Source organism: Callorhinchus milii, unplaced genomic scaffold, assembly GCF_018977255.1.
Source record: "Callorhinchus milii isolate IMCB2004 unplaced genomic scaffold, IMCB_Cmil_1.0 Scaffold1, whole genome shotgun sequence".
Classification (NCBI taxonomy): Eukaryota; Metazoa; Chordata; class Chondrichthyes; order Chimaeriformes; family Callorhinchidae; genus Callorhinchus; species Callorhinchus milii.
This window is the reverse complement of record NW_024704742.1, coordinates 82112478-82134610: the sequence shown is the minus strand read 5'-3', so window position 1 is coordinate 82134610 and position 22133 is coordinate 82112478. Positions and strand designations below refer to the sequence as shown.

Here is a 22133-nt window from a genome sequence, read left to right as displayed (position 1 = left end):
ATATATAGATATATAGCTCCCAGGGAAGATCAAAATCTGGAGCTGTTCACTCTATTGTTATAAACTGTATTTTATAAATAGAAATAAGTCCTAAGAATGTGGAGGATGTTGGACTCCACTTGCCGCTGTGTGCATTGACTTTGAGAATTGCAAAAGCTGCAACAATCAGTGACATGAAATAATTCACCACCGTGCTATTCATAAATTATGCAATTGAGAAGAGATTTAATTGAAAAACTATATTCTTGAGTACTTAAATCTTATGCTGAGTGCTTGCTAGTCAATTCCCATGGAAATAAAAAGGTATCTGCTTAAGTGTACATTCCAGACATCACTCTAAGGAAAAGGAAGTCTTAGAAACAGACATGGACGTCAACAGCGCAGAAGGAAGCCATTCGGTTCATCGAGTCTGCACTGGCTCACAGATCAATTCAATCCCACTGCCACACCTTATGCCCAAATCCCTTCAAGCCATATACTTTCCCTTCATATAACTTTCCTCTTGAAAGTTACAACAGACTTCACCTCCAGCACACTACTAGGCAGAGCTTCACATCTCAACAAATCTTCAAGTAAAACAAAATTCTTGTGACTGAATGATTTGAGGTGATTGATAATGTATAAAAACACTTACTTCCTTTCCATTGCCTGTGGAACTTTCAAGCTCTGTTACGTTATTCTTCATATATATTTTAAAGTCTTATATCAGTGACTTTTTTCCCCTTTATGCATGTCACCCTGGCTCAGTTTGTAGCACTCTTACCTCTATATTGGAAGGTTGTTGATTCAAGTCCAACATCAGGAATTTAAGCTCATTGTCCAGACTGACACTCCAGTGCAGTCCTGGAGGTGGGGGTGATGCATCATTAGAGGTGGGTATTAACCTCACAGCAGCATGGTTTTCTCACGTTTTCCTGGCCAATGATTCCCCAGGTAAAATTGACCATTCACTTCATGGTTGTTTGTGAGACAGGGCTAAGCACAAAATGGTTGGCATGTTTACCAACAAAATAAACATTACATTTTATAGAATACCCACCATACTGTCTTTCCATTCACAGCATTGAGTTTTTTTTATATGAGTCTAGTATTCTGATCTCAACAACCCTGCATAACTACCTCTTCTGGTTGTTAAGCACTCTCTAGGTAAAGTAAAACTTTCTGGTATTGGTTCTGAAATTCCCCTTTGTAGCTCTAAACTTATGTCTTCTTATTCAATTGTCCCTGTAATTCCCCGCCCTTTGAGTTCCAAACCTCAATGATATAATCAATGGCAACCATGATTAATAGCAACCCTGCAATATAAGAATCCAAATAACTGATAACTAATGTTTACTCATGGTAACTGATTATTCACATGGCCAGGGTGCAGAAACCAATTGTGATGTCCTCATTACTACTTGGGGATCAGCTAAATTAACACAGCAAGAATATCATGCATTGGAGCTGTTTTACACTGTTCCAGACTGTTTCCAATTAGACTGTGCCTTTCCTAACTGAACCACTGGGAGATGAGGTCAGACATCTTCTGTTCTGCTGTCATGACTGAGAGCTACAAATAATTAATAAAGAAGTTTTTGTAAAGATAAATAGACAGAATACTTTAACACATGTGAAGTTCTGATTTACGTAATAGCTTTGAATAGACAAAAAAGGATATAAATGGATTTGACCATACAATATTAATACTCTAAATGACATTAAAAATTCACACTTATATAAAGCCTAACAAGTTTTCAAACTACTTTGCAATCACAATGGGAGATTGAGCAGAGAGAGGTGGGGAAGGTGCTCTTTCGCACAGGCAACAAGATTTTGGTGGCTTTCCTTGGGGACAAAAGGCAAGTCAGAGATGGGGCAATAACTGCAGATTGCAGGGTGCATGTCTGAGTTTCTTTTTATTAGGAATTGAATGGGAGTGGGGATGGAAGATGATAGAAACAGATATTAGCATTTATCAGAAACCTATGTGACTATAAATATTTTCCTTAAAATAATCTTTCTATAAAAAGTGAACCTGCAGCAACCTGTCCTCTGAGTGAAATGGCCATGAAATCTTTCTTTGAAAAAAAACTGCTATTAATACTGGGGGGGAAGGAGCATTAAAATGCAAGTTTAATCATTGCATAGGATTGTCAATGTAGACTGTCTCTGTTTGTTCACCTGCAAAATACACAGTCATAACACTTTCCAGTAAATCTTGTGAAGTGCTATGAGTCAGCCTTATGATGTGAAAGATACTGTATGCAGGAAGTATTATTATTTTATTATTTATCGACACTCATTTATTACCAGAAGTTCTGAACTCACAAGTGGACATCAATACTTTTGTGAATGTATCACTGACCACTTGTAAAAGGCTCGAGGGCTGATTAAATACTGATTAAATTATAAGACACAGAATCATCCATTAAAGGTGCTGCTTTAGTATATTAAGTCAAACAAGTACCAGCTGTATTACAGAACTTACGACTCCTGAGTAGTAATCAGTTCACAAAAAATACTTTGCAGTTTTGAAACAAATTTTTTCAAGATCATGATAAAATTTTCAAGCTAAGAAACCTTGCCTTTGCTATTGTGCCTTTCATTCTAGGAGAACAATAACAACTTGCATTTATACGACGTCCTTCACATAAAATAGCATAGTGGTGGGATGGGATGCCAAGCAAGGGAGAAGGGGAGGAGGTGACCATAGACACGGTTCAAAGAGGTAAGCAGTGTGGACCCCTCAAAGTGCTTATTCACTGTAAAGTGTAATAACTGTATTTTGCGGGTACAACTTTCACTTTATTAAGAGATGCTGATGCTTTTGAGGTGTACAATTGAAAGAAAGGCGTAGGTCCTTCACATGGGCAGTGTCTCAAAGCGCAGAAAGAAAACCATCAGAGTAATGCAAATACAGTCGTCTTAACTTGTGATAGACAGAAAATGTGTTCTTGTATAGCATCTTATTACATCAAAGTGCAGTGATCGTTTCTTATAGGTGAGCAAAGCTGATCAAAGCCTCATGTAATAGAGCTTAGTATAACATTAAGTACCAAACATTACAGTGCTGTAAGATCTGCTGGTCAGCACTTTTTGTATTTACTATGTGTACGCTCATGAAGTCAACATGACAATCAGAGAGGCCAAAATGGCAAACATGCAGGTTATTAGATTATTACCAATGTCATTTCATATGCAGGAAGTAACAGTGACTTGATGACCCAGAAGTCAACCATTTTTTCTTCCCCGCACATGACAAGCACTGATGAAGCCAACATGGGCAGTTTGGATTTTTGGAGTAAGTAACTATCATACTGGCATACATGTCAGCTCTAGAGAAGATATGCATTTTGTCACTTTTTCCATTGCACAACACCATTTGTGCCACCAACCCCAAATTGGCAAATACATTGGAGCATTTCAATATGAAAGGTTCTGCACTTTTATACCTGCTTTAGCATAACCCTCATTCAAGGTGATGTAACTCAGCACTTCACATAGTCAATTTGATCCTCATTAGGGAGCAAAATGGGTACGAACTGCCTTCATTTAAGACTTAAGGAAAACAAATAAGGAAGTGAAATGAAAAGTGGAGAAAAGAAACTGAAGTGGAATGGGATGCTGCGTTCTCAGAAGATGAGCACTAGAACCATTTGAAATAATCATGTTTCTAACAAAATACTAACAGGAGAGCTAGCTGCTTCTTTATTGGGTTCTATTGTCCTGTCAATTTGTGTCGTCTCATTTGGTATAAATCAGCTGCTCCCTGTCAGCAGGAGGTGATCAAAGTCAGGCTCCCAATAACTGTAGGCCACAATCCTGCTGAGGATTTTATTGAAGCACATGCAGACCACAATAAACAGTTTTACGCACGGTGATGGGTTTCCACACAAGTCAAGCGACCCGACTAAACCCCAAAAAACAGTGAATGAAGTAATTTTCTTGATAAGAAAATACACAGAATAACAAAAGGCTTTTCCCTCACCAAAGCCTGTTCTTTCCACAGACTGTATAATTTAATCCTATCATTGAGTCAACCACAATTATTTGGCTCCTCAGAAAAGATCTCTAAAATTTCCATTGACCCTCAAGTAATCAAGCAAACCCCCAGAGTAACTCTCCATTCCCATATCTCCAGACACTCCATAGATGTCCTGCTTCAGCCACAGCAGCACCAAAATATTGTATTCTATAGACTTTTTCATTGACTCATACTTAATGATACAAATTTCAATCCCGTTCCTAACCAGATATTCTTGTTTTTGATGGAGTTAATCAATAATGCATTGAGTGATTTTGGTGGGAGTTCATGCTACACAACAGCTGCTCTGTGGGAGGGGTGGTGGGGGCAAGAGGTTAAATAGTTTACTTACATCTACATCAGAGTTTACCTAGGTGTCAGCAAGGCTCATTTGGTCGCAGTCTTGCCTCTTAGACAGAAGGTTTTGGGTTCAATGATGAGCAGAGCAAAATTACAGCTCCCAGGTTACTCTTTATATATCTTGAGAAGTAATAAATATAATATAATAATCCTTGCATTTGATATAGCGCCTTATCACGTCTTTGAGACGTCTCAAAGCACTTCACAGAATGTACTGTAAAGTGAATTAACTGTATGTTTTGTGGGCAAAACTTGGCATCCAATACAGTGCTGGTGGAATCTTGCATTGATGGGTATGCCACCACTTGGATGAAATGTTAAACCAAGGTCCAATTTACCCATTCCGGTAGACATTAAAAATCCTACAGTACTATTGAAAAAGAGAAGAGAGTTTCTCCCAGTGTCCTGGCCAACAATCCCTCAATAAAATTGGTCACTTCATGGCTGTTTGTGGGACATTGCTTAGAGTAAACTGGCTGCAGTGTTTGGTTACAAAATACACAGTCGTTATATTTTATGGTAGATTCTATGAAGCACTGGGAGACGTCCAAGTATTGTAAAAGGTGCCATATGAACTGTAATGATTATTATTATTAAACTACAAATACAATCACCACACCTTATAGTGGTAGATTTCCTCTGCATCCACACTTAGTCATTCAATCCTTGGCTGTTTGTGGGACATTGCTGTGCAAAATTGGTTGCCATGTTTTGCCAACAAAATACACAGTCTCTCCACTTTACAAGATATTCTGTGAAATGCTTTGAGATGTCTCATTGACGTGATTAAGCACTATATCATATTTCAAGAATTATTATTATGTAGACCTAACATTCTCAATGTTTTGAATATCAACATCTCATTCTCAGTATCAACATCCATGAAACCAGAGCACACAATAGATGTGGTTGATCATAGCATGCAACTGACTAAAAGGATTGTGTTTTACTGTTAAACAAGAAAAACTGCTCTTAATATTTCGGTGTGGGGGGAAAAGGCATTAAAATTTAAGGTAACTCATTGCAAAGGGCTATTTATATATGTTGATTCTGTATGTTTGCCTAAAAAATACACAGTCACTACACTTGTCCTGTGAAGCGCTTTGAAATTTTTTCCCAACATGAAACACATTGTATCAAATGTAAGGAATATTATTATTATTAAAATGTATTTGTTTTGTAAGACTTTCTTCATAAACTGATTTGTGAATCTCCTTGCAGGACAACACCATTATTCATAACTGCCCCTCGTGTGTCAAGGTCACAGCCTGGCTCAGTTGGTAGCACTTTTGCCTCTGAGTTAGACAGTCATGGGATGTTGAGCTTATCAACTAGACTTACAGCCCCACCATCTGCAACATTCTGAGACGTTATCCTATGTGAAAGGCACTATATTAATGAAAATTGTTGTTGTTGATATGGTGGGGAGGGGGCCAGTATTGGAGGTGCTATCCTTCAAGTGAGACGTTAAACCAAGGTTCAGTCTGCTTGTCCAGGTGGTTGTTGCAAATTCTATGACAATATTTGAAACGGAAAGTGAGTTTTACTCTGGGTTCTGTCCAAACAATCCTCCAGATAAATTGATCATTCAGCTTCAAGGCTATTTGTGTGACAATACTCTATGAAAAATCTCTGCCTGCACATACAAAGTCACTATGGTTGACAGCAATTCCCTATGAAGAACTTTGAGATGTTTTGACATTATAGGCACTGTATCAAACATAAGGAATATTATTATCATACATTAAAATATATACATTCATACATTCCCGGGTGGGGCAGCATTTTAGGCAAGTTTCTTTACTCCAGTTGTTTCTGTTTATCTAGCAGTAAGTAGGAATCCAGTCATTAGTCAATTGGCGATTGCTTTCTGCAGGTCATAATTCCTCCAATAAAAAAAATTGCTGATTCAATCCATGACTGTTTGTAGACATTACTGAGCACAATTGGCTGCTGTGTTTCACCCACAAAATGTATAATCAATTCACTCTCTGAATATAATATATTCTGTGAAGAGCTTTGAGATGTCTCAATAATAATAATAATCCTTGCAATTGATATAGCACCTTATCATGTCTTTGAGACGTCTCAAAATGCTTCACAGAATATACTGTACATTGAATTGACTGTACATTTTTGTGGGTGAAACCCGGTAACTATGCACACAACAGTGTCCCACAAACAATCGTGGATTGAAGTGTCCAATTTATTATTGTTTTTTTTGAGGGATTATCACCAGGCATGCAGTAAAGAAAACTAGTCCAAGGTTTCGCCCAATCAGGAATTGAACTCAGATCTCTCGCTTGCGTGGTGAGTGCACTAACCACCTAGTTACAGCTCTCCTAATAGTGTTTCACCCACAAAATATACAATCAATTCATTTTATAGTATATACTGTGAAGCGCTTTGAGCCATCTCAATGATGTAAGGTGCTATATCAAATCCAAGGACTATTATACATTATATATTATTAATAGTGCTGGTTTCAAAACGTCAAAAACTGTGCAAAGCCATACTTTTGAACTTTGCAATGAGGTGGACCCAGGTAAACTGCCAGTCTGCTGTTAACTTTTTCCTTGTTAGCACGGTATCAGCTGGGGAGTTCACTCTTCACAAGCTTGAAACATTACACCAACACTTTGACACTGGTGAAGGGAACTCTGCATACATGTCTGCTCAACACAAGTCCAGAGCTTCACTCTTCTCCGTGCACAGAATGGAGCTGAGATGGAAGGTTATCTCAGAGTCTGTGGCTTACAATACTCTAAACCCAGGACACTGTAATCAATAGAACTGGGGCAACTGTGTTTCCCACAACGTACACAGTGACAACACTTTACAGTAAATCCTGTAAAGTGCTTTGAGACGTGAACCACACCAAATCAAATGGAAGAACAATGCTGATTATTAATAATAATAATATTAATTCATATTTTTTTCTTGAGGGAATTATTACCTCCCAAAAAAGCGATCTGTCAATCGACTAACAACCGGGTTCCTACCGACTGCTAGGTAAACAGAGATGTGTAGTATAAAGAAACTTATCCAACATTTTGCCCTGCCAGGAATCAAACCCAGGTTTCTCTTTTAGAGGCGAGTTCTATAACCACTGAGCTAGGACTCCACAATGACGGTGTAAGGCACTAGAATGCTAGGATTATTATTATTATGATTATAATATCAGCCAACACTTGCTGAAAGAATGTTGCCAGGGCTACACTAGACCTCAGAAAGCCATAACATGCTTGTTGCTCCACCAGTGTCATTTCTAACAAGTCTCCCTGAGCCCTCAACAACTGCTAAGATAAAAACTGTTAGACAACTGCTCTTATTACATGGTGCAAGCTCCAGATGTACCCTGAGACACCAGCTAAAATATCAAACAAAACCAAGAGATAAGCAAAGAATGAAAACCCAGAGACAAAAAACAGCAGTCTAGGGCAAAGGCAATTTGGGAAATAAAGTCATGTTCAGAAAACTTTTGCCGAAGTCCAGCCCTTAACTTTCTACCAGCAGCATTACAGCAGTGAAATGGAAAAGATCAGTATATAATTTGCATGCACCTTATGTGAATGCATATTACCACTAAAAAATGAATTCTCTCCCAGCAACATTTAATGAAAGATCTAAGATGTAGCAGAAGCCAGAAAGCTAATAAAACTAGATGCTTTACTATCTTGATGTCCTCTCTCCCAGAATTAATGCAACCCAATCATGTATATACTATGGCTATTATTTGGATAGTTTGTTCTGCATAACTTCGCAAAAACATCTGCAAATCGCTTTTGATATTTAATTTGCATTCTCAGAACGCATGACTAGCTTGCACTCCACAGTCAAGCAGGTGGCTAATAAATAGCGTCTCATGTAAATATTGGATTTGGGTTTTGGGTTTTGAGTTTTGGGTTTTGAATAACCTCAAAGACCCAAGTGATGCTGTTCAATGTGCAAGGGAGGGAAAAATAGATCAAAAGGGTAATATTTATTAATCCAAACAGAACGATCAGTCATTCCATCCATTCGCTTCCAATCTCAAGGGGCCCATTAATGCACAGGCGGGTTGTTAATATTTGACTGGTCTCATACAAATTGCCAACTGTCTGGCTTAAATCACCAGCATGCCAAAGAGCCCAGCAATTGGTCGATCTACTATTTGCCAGACAGAATGGAGGGTGACCACAATGGTAGCGTTCTTTTTATCTGCTATATTTCACGTTTCGTTTTAAGTTGCAAGCTTTTTGAACGAAACAATTTATGCAGGAATATCGTATCTGTCACTTAGCTTTAGCCTCTTGGTGTGTTCACAGACCTTATTATAGGGTGAAGCTTAAGTAAAGTCTCAATGTTATTAATATATAATGTAAGGAAAGAAATACCTCAGCATAATCAGCAGTTAAGTCGCAAAGCCTTGACACAGTCGGTGTACATTATAAAGTGAACTCGGTCCAACTCCATTACAATGTTCAAATGCTGTGAATAACAAAATTAAAACAAGCCAACCCTGATAAATTGACAAGAGTTGCTCTTTATAGTGGCAGAGGATTAAAACAGCAATGAAATAACTGGTGCTAAAATAATCTGCGATGACTCCTGGATGCACTGTAAAGGCATTAGGAAACAGCTCCACTCTGGTCTGAAGCATTGTGATTGGGATAGGATTAATGTGCAGTGACAGTGGAAGGCTGTCTAAAATAAAAAGTCAATTTCTCGATTTGCATGCGTGAACAAAGCTGGCCTGTGGGCTCACACACACACCAAGCATCGAGTTCACACTATTAGAATGTTTCCTGTGTTGGTTGCATCAGGTGTTAAGGCATCATAATTTCATTAACTGTTAATCATCAGGCCAAAAAAATACTGGAGCACTGCATTCTTATGTTCAAAATTTACACATTTCTTTAACATCCTTGAACTAGTTCAGTACAGTATGTCTTGCAGAATTTGTTGTATTAGACAGTTTGTAATGTATTATTTATTGCAATTACATTGGCGCTGCATTTATTTACAGCCAGAGAACGTAAGCTGTTTTTCTGGGAACAATATGACCGCTGAAGGCAAGCTGAAAATAAGTTCATTTATTTGAAAAGAAAATAAACAGTAACGATGCAGAAGTAGGGAGGATGTCAGCAACATTTGTAAAGCAAATGACACTCATGTCTGTAAAATGAACTGCTCGACTTTGAATCGATATAAAAATCACAACGGTATTCCAGATGGATTTATTCATGTGTATTGTTGACAAGCCCATACTTTATATTTAGCAAAATAAAACCATCCCATGGATTAAAGTATGAAGTAATCATTTGCGCATTTGCTAACACACCACAATACTGATTGTATTGCAATGCACACGGTAATATTATGCTTACCCAAATATATTTGAAAATCTACTGTTCTGTGAGCAATTTCCTTTGTGATTTGCAACTAGGTTATTGAAAACTATATGCAGGATGATGAATTACCAAAGTCTCAGCGTGCCTAAGCTTACTAATCTTTTAGATCCTACGTCATTTTTCCTCATTAACTGGTAGTCAGAGAGGCCTTGTGTCCTTTTGTGTCATTGCTATGCGCAAATCAGCTTCCTCATTCACCCACAAAAAACACAGTCACTCCACTTTACAATACACCCGTGACATACATTGGGACCTCTTTCTAAAATGAAAGGCACAATAACAAATACAAGGATTATTATTATTTATTTGTACAAAGTGGCACAGTCAGCATGGCAGGTTAAAAACTCAGGGGAGAAATTCCACCTGGGTCCCGATTTACTCGACATTCTTTGTAGTTCAGAGGATCCAGAATTTGGCAAATTCTTAAATACAGCCTTGCCTTTGAAACAAGTTTTGTATAAGTTTCTTTTAAGAACTACAGATAAAATGACTTCAAAGGTTGAGACTAAATTCAACATATTGCAAAATTTTGAATGTTCTGAAATGCCGCCTAAACAGAGTAAATCTGTGCGCTGCATTGTTGGAGGGTTTGTCTTTCGAATGAGATGCTGGACCCCATTTGCTTGTTGAAAATCCCAGACCACTACTTGAAAATAGAAAAGGAGGTTCTCCCAGTATCTTGGTGAACAATCCCCAAGTAAAATTGACCATTTCCTCCATGTTTGCGCCATGCGCAAATTGGCCTCCGCTTTCACCCAGAAAAGACAAGGTCAGTCCACTTCACAATATATCCTGTGAAGCAGTTTATTTCATCCTCCTGACCCAAAAGGCTCTATAGCAAATGCAAGGATTATCATTATTACTGAATCTAGATGCAGTTGGAATTTTTTTCCGCACATTGTTTAAAAATCTGTAGAATATTAAAAAAAAATCAGCTGTATAGCAGAGTACTGCAGGTAGTAATCCATTTCTATAGTTTAGATGACGAATAAATCAGTCAAGTTTTATTCTTGTAAAGGAGACCGGAGCCCCGGGATGGATTACTGGTTTACAATGTTGCATCATTTGTGAAATTAATTCCAACAGCACAGATTTTGAAATCACATTGTAGAATAACATTTGTGTTCCAATTCATACAATTCAATTGCAGAAACCTTCTATCTGTCACACCACCTACTCCAACCAGCTAGAATACAACATTAAACAATTATAATGTTAGCATCCTGTAGTGTAGTGGTTAGCAGCTCGCCTTGCAAGCGAGAGGGCATGGGTTTGATTACCTGGCGTGGCGAAACCTTAGGCAAGCTTCCTTTCACCACACAGACATCTGTTTACCTAGCAGTAAGTAGGAAACCAGTTGTTGGTTGATTGGCAGTTCGCTTTCCGTGGGATACAAATCCCTACAAAATAATAGCAATAATTTGGATTAAGAACTGACTGAGTGACAGAAAGCAGAGGGTGGTGGTTAATGGGTGTTTCTCGCAATGGAAGGAGGTGTGCAGCGGTGTCCCCCAGGGATCGGTATTGGGACCACTGCTCTTTCTAATATATATTAATGATCTGGACTTGGGCATAGAGAGCACTATTTCCAAGTTTGCAGATGATACAAAGTTAGGTAGGGTAGTAAATAGCGAGGAGGACTGTAACCAACTGCAAGCAGACATACACAGAATGGTGGAATGGGCTGACATGTGGCAGATGAATTTCAATGTGGATAAGTGTGAGGTGATGCACTTAGATAGGAAAAATGATAGGAAGCAATATAGACTTGGTAGCTCAATCTTAAGGGGGGTGAACGTACAGAGAGATCTGGGTATTCAAGTAAGTGAATCATTAAAGGTAGCGGGGCAGGTAGATAAGGCAGTAAAAAAGGCATTTGGTGTACTGAGCTTTATTAGTAGGGGCATAGAGTATAAGAGTAGGGAGGTTATGGTTAATCTATACAAAACACTGGTTAGGCCTCAGCTGGAGTACTGCGCCTTACTTATGGGCACCTTACTTCAGGAAGAACATTAAGGCACTGGAAAGGGTGCAGAGGAGATTCACGAGAATGGGGAACCTTAGCTATGAGGACAGGCTGGAGAAGTTAGGACTTTTCCCAATTAGAGCAGAGAAGGTTACGCGGGGACCTGATAGAGGTCTTCAAGATCATGAAAGGTTTTGACAGGCAGATAAGGAAAAGTTGTTTCTGCTGGTAGGTGTGTCTGTGACCCGTGGTCACAGTCTTAAGATATCTACCAAAAGAAGCAGAGGGGAGGTTAGAAGAAATGTTTTCACTCAGCACGTTGTTCGAATTTGTAATGATCTGCCTGAAAGGGCAGTGAAGTCCGATTCGATAACAGCTTTTGAGAGAGAACTGGATAGGTATCTGGGGAAGACGGGTTTGCAGAGTTATGGGGAGAAAGCTGGTGATTGGGGTTAGTGAAAGCGATTTGCTCTGTCAAAGAGCCGGCACAGACTCGATGGGCCGAATGGCCTCCTTCTGTACCGTAACATTCTATGAATCTATGAATCTATCAAACTCAATCCACGACTGTTTGTGGGACATTACTGTGCACAACTAGCTGCCATGTTTTGCCCACCAAATATACAGTCAATACACTTTACAGTATATTCTGTGAAGCGCTTTGAGATGTCGAGAAGACGTGAAAAGCGCTATATCAAATGCAAGGATTATTATTATTATATTATTATTATATATTCTGTGAAGTGCTTTGAGAAGTCTCAATGATGTGATAAGGTGCCATATCAAATGTAAGGAAAATTATATTTATTACTTCTGCCAGGTACAATAAAGAGTAGCCTGGGAGCTGTAATTTTGCTCTGCTCATTAGGGCACAGATGTTCGGACTGGGAAATGGAACTCTGATAGAGTCAAGATTACGTAAAGAAACATCTCTACTCCAACAAGATAGATCAGAACAGGACCTTTATTCCCACAGTATGACTTTGTATTATGTTTAGGCTAGCCACCAATGTTTATACTGTGAACACAATGGATTATGGAATGAGACAAGGGCATTTGCCCCAAAAATCCTCCTCTGACCATGGAGGTCCAACCTATTTGTTAAATTCCATCCCACTCATTCTACCTCCTGGGAAAAGCACGTCATATGTTATTCCTTGATAACCTTAGAGGGATTCAAAATTAAACTACAAAATATTTGCCCAACCCCACAATTCAAACCTAGCCTCCTTCCTTCGCAGATATCATTCCTTCTTCCAACCCAGGTACCAGCAGAGAAGAGTATTTGTCTATCTATGTAAACCCTCCTAACATTTTGCCAAACAGATTTCTGTTTTCATCAGGCAGGTGTCTGACACATGTAGAAACCCATCACCATGCTCCAGATTAGCTAAATGAAACTAAATTTCCACATATGTCTACCTTCCTTGTGATTGGAATCAAATTTGGGACAATATTAGTTGCAGGTTGGCAGGAACTAAGCCTTGGGGGCCCCAGAATCTCCTTTGGGATACTGCTTTGGGATACTGCTGGAACTAAAACCGCATAACATTCGCACTGTTTGTCCAACTAGGATCAACCTACCCATTAGGGCTTTGGGTTGCAGGGTTAACTGAAGCTGAATGGGAAGTATCCCTGCCCTCAGTGACTGGTCTGCCCTTCCAAGTCCAGCTGATAAGTCACGTTGTCTGTGCTGTCATCAGCAGTGTCCTGGAATACTGCGGACACGCCTGGCTTAGTAACCAGGATAACTAACAGGGTTGATTTGTTTCCAATATTCCATTTCTGAGCATGTCTCCTTGGAGCTAGTTCAGCTCTAAGGAGATCCTGCTTACCTCACCCACTCCAGACTGCCGAATAGATTAATTTCTTTTTTTAGGAGAACTTAACATGTCAAATGCTTCTGTTGGGAGTGTGCAACTGTAACCAATACAATACAAATTTACATTTATAAAGGGCCTTTCACTTTGGGAGGATGTTTTCTGAGCAAAGGGAGCTCAGGAAGCTTTGAGGAGATTAGTGTGGGATGCGAATTTGGAGAGATTTAAGGGTGAGAATGACGATTTTAACTCAATCCCTCGGGGATGGGGAGCTAATGGAGCTGAGTAATGAGGGGTTGATAGGCTCACGAAGCCTGGTGTGGGAATGGACATGGAAACACTGCTCTGAGAAGGCAAAACATCCTTCCAATATCTTGTCTTGCTTAAGGCTTGTTAATTTCAAACCTATGTCTTTTAGCTATTGCTAATTCAGTGACAATTAGCATTGATTCCTGGGCATTCTTTCATTGTGCTCACTGGAAGCCAATTGGAATCTACCCAAATTCATCTACAACAGGAAACAGACAAGGAGGCCCTTTATTCTCAGACAAATTGAAACCTGAAGTAGAAGTAGAATGTATTGTGATAAAGAACTGTTGACTTCCAGGACATGATTGAAAGCAGAAAGTCATAATGTAAGAGGTGCAATTGAGTTAATAAATTGCATGTTAATGTTTGTGGGACATTGCTGTGTGCAATTGGCTGCTGCGTTCACCCACAAATATACAGTCAATTCACTTTACAGTGTGTTCTGTGAAGCGCTTTGGGACATCCTCCCGACGTGAAAAGCGCTATATCAAATGCAAGGATTAGTATTATTATTATTATTATAGTGTGATATGTTTTGGGGTTGAGCCAACAAGGTCACTGTTCTGGCCATGAAGTACGTGAGCAAAGCACGCACGATAAGTCCATGAGGTTTTATAGGGTAAGACGAAAGGGCGGGCACTAGAATTAAAATATCTGCCAATATCTAATAAATTAAGTATGTAATGAAGCGCTCCGAGATGTCAGTCTTAAAGTGATGAGCATTATATCAATGCAAATTGTTGTTGTTGGTGGTGGTGGTGGAACAGGTTCATTGGGCTGAATGGCCTCCACCTAGTCCTGTTTTCTGATGTTCCTGATGGGAGCTGGTTGGGATAGCTGGCATGGCACTACCGTCCTGCTAGTTTCTTGAATTTTGGGTTGAGGGGGAAAGAGCCATGGTGCATGTCAGGCAATCGACTGCTGGTAGAACACCCGCTACCAACTGGGAGGAAATGGAATTCAAGAGGAATCCCCATGCAGGGCAACAACTGGTCTGGAGATGGAGAGGAGTAGACATCTCCAAAGAGTTCCATGCCCTTTCCCCATGGTTTCAGTTGGCTTTGTGTGTTTGGTTGCAATAAAGTCAATACTTTATTTTACCAACCATGGTTCACAATATCTCCTCCAGTGCCAACACCCCAGTGGTCTCTACAGTACTACCTCAACCCTATGAATAATAATGAAAATCCTTGCATTTGATATAGTGCCTTATCACCTTATTGAGATGTCTCAAATATATTGTAAAGTGGATTGACTGCGTATTCTGTGAGCGAAACACGGCGGCCAATTGTGCACAGCAGTGTCCCACAAACAGTTGTGGACTGAGTGACCTTTTCTTTAATGCTTTATCACACCCAAACACCAACGTGATGAAGTTCCACATGTGAAACTTTTAAGGATGGTTTAAAAACTTGTGAAATTAATGGCAAATTAACAAGCTAGATTGAAAACTGTTTTAGCAAAGGGAACCATTAAAGATGGCAAATGGAATAAGTTCTTGCCTGGCGGCAGTGACTAGAAGCGTTCAACTGGGGTTTGGCTCCTGGTCCCCTCGTGTTTGCGTTATTCATAAAGGATATAGAGGAGCGTCCTCTTGGTAACATTGGAACATTTGCCAAAGATATGCAGCCACATAACTAAAAAAAATAAAAGAAACCACATTCAAAAAGATCTTAAGTAATTTAACAGATGGGAGAAACAGATTGATCAGATAAATGCAAGGTAATGCATATTGGATCAGGAAACAGGAAATATGTGTAGATGAAGAAGGGTAATCCTGTAACAGAATTGGAAAAGAAGAGGTTTGGGCACACTCAGTGAGCAGTCATTGTTACACAGAGTGATATGGCATAGAAACAGGCAATTTGACCCAACTAATTTGTGTCAGTGCTTACACTCCACATAATCCCCTACTCTTACAAGGTGAAAGTGCTGGCAAGCAAAAGAATTAAATGCTAGGTCACATTTTGATCGTCTTTGATTATCAATGAAAAATATTCTAACTTTCCAGATACCACTCATCATGCCACAATTATTACGTATTTGTGTCAATTTTGCAGTGTTGTGATGTGTTAATTAATTAATTCATTCATTTGTTAACACCTATGTGCCAGTTAATATAGGATGCCACTTTAGCAATCTTAACAAGATGAGTATTGGTTATTCATTTCCTGGCTATTTGTGGGACATTGCTGCGTGCAAATTGGCTGTGTGTACCTAAAAATACACAGTCACTCCATTTCACGGTAAAGTCATGTAACATACTTTGAGACATGTCGATGACGTGATAAGGCACTGTATCAAATGCAAGGACTATTATTATAAGTTTAACACATTGACTAGGACCTGGATGCCACATCGAAAAAATGGGCTTGGGCTGAAAATCAATATGTTTATGATTCAGGACTAGCTAAAAAGAGGCCTTTCTAAAAATGTTCATCAAAGATTTCTGCAAATAAAACTCTGGGTGATGGAATGCTGCTTTAATATTCTTCGAGCATGTTTAGACTGAGAGCACCACATTACTCCTGGTTTAATTTACTTCACTAGAAGTGTCAGAAGGCTGTAATGAAGCATTCAGGTGGGCAGCAATTGTTCTTCTGAGTGTACATAAAGGGAAAATGAACACAAACAGGAACCACAGTTGTTCTTATGCTCTACTGTCCAATCCAAAGGTCAGTTTCCCTTTTCACTATAAGATCAGTTTTGCATAGTACCCAAACTAAATTGCTTGCAGCGACTCTGACCTGTCACTGAAGCATAAAGGTTCAAGGGTGGAATTATTGCCTAATGTTCTGTATGGGAACCAATTGAATGAATGAACTGCCTGCGGTTACAGGTTTCTGCTGAGCATCTCCTGGATCACCAGTATCAAAGATACGCAGTGAAGTGCCACTAGTGCTGTCTGCTTGCACTGAATTTCACATCTCAGATCATTTTAGCACGTTTGTTCTGTTAGGTGGCATAGCAACAAAGTGCACAGGGGACAACTCACAGAGTTTAGATGTTTTGTCAAGCTGATCTTCATGGCAGGTAGAAAGGTACATTTTTCATACTGAAGGCAAACTGCTCACTTTGTTCCAGGTATGCTTTATCCAACAATGCTTGGGTAACAGAGCGTGATTTGAGAACAAGTGGGCAGTGCGGTGTGATACAAGCTTTCTGATCTCACCTGTGTCTCAGTCTCTGTAGGGAAGTGTGAGCAAATAGCAATCACTTCCTCACAATGACAAAACGATATTCGGAGGGAATTTCATCTCCAAACCATACCATCTCAGGAGAGGAACAGGAGAGAAATAGATGAAGAAAGCCCTTAGACCCAGTTCATCTTGTCATTTCAGAATACCCACCCTGAAATCCTCCCATTATAACATCACAAGTCCATCATCCTGGCTTCAACCATGCTTGCCAGTAACCTGTTCTACCTATTGAATATTCGTTATGCATTGGCCTCTATGCTGTACATTCAAGGAGAAGGAATAAAAACATGCAGAAAAATTCAGATGGCAAATGATTGCTATTGTGAGCTATGTGTTCTTTGACACAGCACCAGATCTCACACTTGTATAAACGGTGTTGCATGACGAACTGATGCATCTGTTGACTTAACTGGTTTGGAAATATGCATAAGTGCAACTCGACACAGAGGTCTGGAGTTGAGTGTAAGCATGCACAGGTCACATAGGAAATCTTTAAGAAATGTGGAAAGCTGATTTCTGCATTACGACAAAATTTAAGAATTTTCCAACTTAGTGTTGGGATATAGGGATTCCCCTATAATCATTTAGAATAGAGCAAGATGTTAATACAATTAATTAAACATATAATAAAAGAATGGATATAAAAATCTTGTTCTATTCTAAACGATTATAGGGGAATCCCTATATCCCAACATTAGTGTGAGATATTAAATCATAAGATGGAGTGGCTTTACAGCCTGAGACTAACTAGAATTGTTGTGCCTATTGTAGCAAAGAAATATTTAAAATTAAATTTCAAAATCACTTGCGGAAACGTCAGAGATAATGATTAAAAAATTGAGATACCACTCCACAAAGGCTTGGGTAAATAACATTAATTTAATAGAGAAACAAGACTATTAAACAAAAGATTTACTCATGAAAGAACTGATGACATGACAAGATGCGCCACTCCAGGGCAGCAAAGGGTTTGATAGCACCAGCTTCATGGATTATTTGAATCCAGCTAAATAGTGTTCATAATGTCATTGGAGATTCATGACATCGTCTGCTGCTGACTGTTGTGTCGCGTGCCTAATCCCTTGGACACTCATGAACAATGGGCAGACCTTGCCCCTACTATTTACATAACATCGCTGGACAGCGACATTGCTGACTGATGATATGTCTGTTGGGAAATATCAACGTTCCTCACGGTATGACCAGAATTTTTATTTTAAATCCTGAAGCGAGAAGGAACAATTCTCTATCGTACTAACATTTAACTCGTTTATTAGCACTCTTGCCTCCAGAGCAGTCGATTAAAGGTTTTTTGAAGTTGTAGTATTTAAGTACATTTTTTGCAATATATAATTATCTATACCCTCCACCATCCTCTCCCTCTCCTTCAGCTCACCCCAACCCTTGAGCATTCAGTCTTGAGCTTCCAGTCAGCACTTTTAGATGTTGTTTGGACGTGAAAGGTGTTATGTAAATGTAAGGTGTTTTAAAATTACAGGCTCTCAATCTGCTGCAGGACTGAGGGAGTGCTGTACTGCTAATAGTATGACTCTATGGATGTGGTAGCCAACTGAGATTGTGTCTGCCTTATCTATTGATTCCAGTGAATGCTAAAGATCCCATGACACCGTTGTAAAATAGAATAGGGGATTCTCCTGGTGTCTTGGTCAATATCCCTCCACCATCAAAATTTACCACTGAATAAACATGATATAGCCATCTCTCCCAACACTCTTTGTGGGAAGCTGAAGGAGAAAAATTGACTGACACGTCAACAGTCACTGCATTTCAAGTAACTCACTGTGTGAAATGCTTTGAAAGATATCAGCATGATAAGCCACATCACAAGCAAGTATTACTTTCATTAATAACACCTACTGAAGTGAAAATCTTCACAGCATTGAGCTTTCTTACAGTATATATTTTGACAGAATGCTCGGTTTACATGCTGGTTGTGATTTCTGTCAAGGCTTTAATGGACCTTCACTCACGACTGGTTAAAATGCACTCTTTGTGCCTGACCTAGTTGCAAGATGTGTCCCTGTGAAAATACAGCAGTACTTGGGAAAAAAAATCAATGGTTTGGCTAAAAGTGTACATCGAGGAACAATTCCGATTAATTTCAGGATTATTTGATGCGTTTTTTGGGGGTCGATTCGAAACACACAAAAAATCCCCAGGAACAAGAGAGGCCTGGCAGCCTGCTCCATGACTTAGGCCCTGGTGTGGATGGTGGAACTTCTGTGATTCTCCTCATTTTGCTTCCCTTATAATGCAACTGAGGAAAAAGAGTCATGTGAGGGGGAGGGGGCAATTCATTTCCCCACTTTCGTGTCTTGCTCTCATGTGGAGATTGGCCTCATTTATTCCACTTACAATGATAAATTCATTCCCTGCCCTTTAAACAAATACACCCACACTCTTAAATGTTGCATTAACATCCAAAATAAGTTGCAAAAAAAGGTTTTGATCAGCCTCCTGCAGTGTTCACTGATGTGTGGGCAGCTCATCCATATCAGTGCAGGATGTGGCCTCACATCTCAGCATGCTCATTGTGGCTGACACTTTCAGGCAGTTATCAAAAAATACTTCAATTGCACTGACTTTAGCTCGTTTGCAGAGATTAAGGCTCATCCAAGCGCAATTTACAACGGCAGTAAATTACAGCACGTTGGGAATTTTCAATGTGTCCGATGTTAATTAGTTTCTCCTCATCCCAAGTAAATCACTTAATTGATGTTTTTAATCCACTGCCGTTAGATATTCAGCACTGGGTTAAACCTCTGTGATAAGGTGGTAACCCTTGGAGTAAAGATCACTGGCACAACTCAGAGTCTGCTGGTAAGCACCCAATCAATCAGACTTTGATCTGGTCAATGGTATAATATGGTTCTATCAAACTACTCATAATAATAATAATCCTTGCATTTGATATAGCACCTTATCACGTCTTCGAGATGTCTCAAAGCGCATCACAGAATATACTGTGAAGTGAATTGACTGTATATTTTTGTGGTCCAAACACGGCAGTCAATTGCGCACAGCAGTGTCCCACAAGCAGTTGTGGATTGAAGTGACCAATTTTTTTTGAAGGAATTATTACCCCCAGAAAAGTGATCCGCCAATCAACTAACAACTGGGTTCCTACTTACCGCTAGGTAAACCGAGGCATGTGGAGTAAGGAAACTTTCCCAGAGTTTCGTCCTGCCAGGAATCGAACCAAGATCTCTTGCTTGCTAGGCAAGTGCTCTAACCACTGAGCTACAGGAATCCAATTTTTTCTTTTAGGTTTTAACTGAGTCAAACACAATCGCACTTTTTTAAACCCAAAGGTGCTCCTGCCTTCCAAAATAACAAAAGCAACAACAACTAACAATTTACAGTATATAATGATAGCCTTGCCCTGTGCGCTGGTGAAGACTCTCAATGGGCCGAATAGCCTCCTTGTGCACCTACATTTCAATGTTTATATAATGCCTTTCACATCGGGAGGATGTCTCAAAGGGCTTCATGTGACTAAGTGTGAGGCCATTGCTGGGGGCAGCTGAGAAGGGGACGGGAATGGAGCTGAAAGGTGACTGAAAGAGACAGAAGATAAAAGTAGAAATGCAAAGACAAGCTTGAGATGTTTGTGCTCCAGAGAGTCAGTAGGGATGCCTCCTTGTACGCAAAGAATTTACTATTTGTGAATACTTTTACAGGTCATGCAAATTATCCCCATGTGTGCCATCCTGGGCAAATTACATTGACATGTTGCAAAAAGTTCACAGAAGAGCTTATTGTGGAATTAGGAACGAAGAGAAACTCTGCTCATTCTTTCCTCGGAAGATTAATTGGGTGGGGGGAATGTACAATACAACAAATTGTACATGGTCTGTGAAGCTATGAGCTTGACATTTGGATGGATTTTTCAAGTTGCATGACTTTCTGATACACCGAGGACAGATAGGGAGGAAGGTAGAGATTCAGGGTTACGAGGAGCAATTTTAGCACTGACATGAGGGAATACCTCTTTAGGCAGAGGATGATCAACAACTAGAACAGGTTACCCATTGTCTGGCCTCTACAAGACAGGTGGTAGAAGGCAGACAGTGGATATATTTAAGTAACAGCTGGATGCTTTGATTTGAAGAAGGAAGAATGGATATTCTGGAAGGATGAGATCAAATGGCCGAAAGGACTTCTTCATCCATATTTCCCTTGTTCTCTGAGAATGCCTCTCTTATGTTCTTATATTCCTGTCATCCTGAAGTCTGCCGAGCAATATAGATACATGCATGTTGCTGTCACTGTTCTAACTTCACAACAGTTGAAATTGCTCTTACAGTACTATGGTATTACTGAACATGTCGGCAGACTTTATTCTTTACTATTATTATATTATTATTTATTTTATCGAAGTGACTGGAGTATAAACAACATTAACATTTTCAAAGATTGAAAACACAAGTTATTTGAAATTATCGATTTGCTGATCTATATATATTCTATATTCAATGATAGATTCAGTGATGCAAAGACAAATGACAGCAGCTTTGGTCTAAATCCTTTCAAGCCTCACTTAAAAGTTTACCCATCAGAACATGAATCCAACTTGTTTAGTCCAGATTCTCCCATCTTCTGCTTCACATAATTTTTGATTGAACCCTAGCGTGTTGCTTATTTACTGCAAATATCACAGCCGCTCATTTATTCACAGACTTACCTATCTTTAAAGCAACAGGTACTGTTCAAAGGAAACCCATTTATAATAATAATAAACTTTTAATATTATTATGTAATAATAAATAAATGTTATAACATTATAATATACTAATCTTTGCATTTGATATATTGCCCTTCACTTCAGGAAGACATCTCTAAGTGCTTTAAACATATTATGTAAAGTGCAGTGACTGTATTTTGTAGGCAAACGCGGGAGCCAATTTGCACACAGCAATGTCCCACAAACAGTGAATGAACAATTTTGGGGGGGGGATTATTGGCGAGGATAACAACAACAATAACAAAATTACATTTATAGAGTGTCTTTCATGTCGGGAGGACGTCCCAAAGCGCTGAAAGCGCTAACAGGAGAAA

General features: G+C 39.3%; 1 non-coding gene across 1 annotated transcript; it reads right to left on the bottom strand.

Moving 5' to 3' along the window:
- Nucleotides 1-20251: 20251 nt before the first annotated feature.
- On the bottom strand, nucleotides 20252-20324 carry trnaa-agc. Its single transcript has one exon. It is a non-coding gene; the product is annotated as a tRNA-Ala (tRNA).
- Nucleotides 20325-22133: the final 1809 nt, after the last annotated feature.